The sequence below is a fragment of the Benincasa hispida genome, chromosome 1, assembly GCF_009727055.1.
Source record: "Benincasa hispida cultivar B227 chromosome 1, ASM972705v1, whole genome shotgun sequence".
In the NCBI taxonomy this organism is placed as follows: domain Eukaryota; kingdom Viridiplantae; phylum Streptophyta; class Magnoliopsida; order Cucurbitales; family Cucurbitaceae; genus Benincasa; species Benincasa hispida.
In genome coordinates, this window is record NC_052349.1 from 94,067,156 (window position 1) to 94,068,968 (window position 1,813).

The following is a 1,813-nucleotide window of genomic DNA, read 5'->3' on the forward strand; positions in this document are numbered from 1 at the left end:
TTAAATCATCTTAATTTTTTTGTGCTTTTCTCTAAACTTGGATTGCATCAAAAAGATTAGAAAATATCTACTGATATGTGATTATTTATATATCCCAAATCTAATTAAATCAACTTGGTGTGTGTGGGAGAAAATTTTAATCTTTTTTTTATAGAGGCTGATAGAAGTTTATCAGTACCTATCGGTGATAGAAACTGGTAGAAGTTTATCACGAATAGAAATCTATTAATATCTATGCTATTTCTGTAAATAGTTTGACATTTTTTCTGTCTGTGAAAATTTCTCTATATAATATTACTCAAAAGTTGAATCTCTCACTCTACCTTTGTTTAGATTAAAAGTTACATTTAGTCCTTTAAACTTTCATAAAAGTAACAATTTAATCTCTAAACTTTTATTTGTAACAATTTAGCTCTTGTACTTTCAATTTTGTGATAATTTAGTTCATGAACTTTTGTATGTAATAATTTAATCCTTTTACAATCAAATTTGTTATAATTTAGTCCTTAATGTACACAAATTCATTAAAATTTGATGTCAACTTTTATTATTTTATGATGTAAACTTTATATTTTATAAAAATGTTGAGTGTCTAATTAGTTATCAATTGATTTATGCAATAGATCTCATTAAATCTTAATACTAATTTCTAAATCATCATAAATTTTAAAGAACTAAATTATTAATTTTATGAAAGTCTAGAGATTAAAAGGGATTTTAAAGCAAAAATCAAATAGGGTAAAACTTGGTAAACATTTGGAGGAAAAATGGTTAAAAATGTTAATTACCGACTTGGATGTTGGAACAAGAAAATTGGAACATTGAATTCGTAATAAATGGGGATTTTATATATAGTGCTAAGAGAGTGAACAGAGAGAATGTAATTGGGGAATTCCCACATCGTAAGGAATCGTATTAGTGGACCGTTCAGCGACTATATAAACCGCACCAATGAAATTTTGTAAGCCTACGGAGCCGTGCGGTGAAAACACAGCGGACTATTCTTTCGCCTTTTACTAAAGAATGCCGTGTACTCGTCGCTTATGAGCGGCATGCGCCTATTTTTGGAGGGCCCCGCTGTTCCTGTGGTCGGTCCCAACAAAACTAAAACTAAACTTTTAGGTTCAAATAAAAGTGTAAAATTAACTTGATAAAATCACATGTTAACCACTTATGATAGTACTCCCAATGTTAAACATCGCCCACTATCGTTAAAGATGGGAGAACGAAAATCGGGAAATAAGAAGACGAAAACTCATGTTGATCTGAAAGAAAGGCTTCTGCTTTTGAAGAATAGATAAGACCAAAACTTTTCAGATCTAGAGCAATTAAGTTTTTAGATCTGAAAAATTGTTACATACGTTTTTCACCAAGAATTGAATTTTAAAACAACTTTCATATCCAAAATTAAAGCTATAATGTTGAAAAATTAAAAGGAAACAGAAATAAATATATATATATATATATATTTCTATTTCTCAAGCGATCGCAATTACCCAAAACCCATCTATTGAGTCATAATACACAACCTACTCAGCTGAGAGAAGAATTTACTCCAATGTGTATTTTTACAGGTATGTAGCTGTATATTTGTACAAGATTATGAAGAGCCTTTAACCTGTACAATAGGACAAAAGAATGATTGGACCACACATATTACAGCTGTATTTTATAACGGCTTGGACAGAGGAGAAATGTTGGACTGAAGATTTGTTGAGACAATTTGTTTCTTTTCATTTTTAGGTGGGAAGTGACCACTTTCCTTCACATCCCCCCGCAAACGAGCAGGTAATTCAGTTACCCCGAGTTTGGA

General features: G+C 30.6%; 1 non-coding gene across 1 annotated transcript; it reads left to right on the forward strand.

Moving 5' to 3' along the window:
• Positions 1-972: 972 nt before the first annotated feature.
• Positions 973-1,091, forward strand: LOC120070444. The gene has a single exon (XR_005479940.1). It is a non-coding gene; the product is annotated as a U5 spliceosomal RNA (small nuclear RNA).
• Positions 1,092-1,813: the final 722 nt, after the last annotated feature.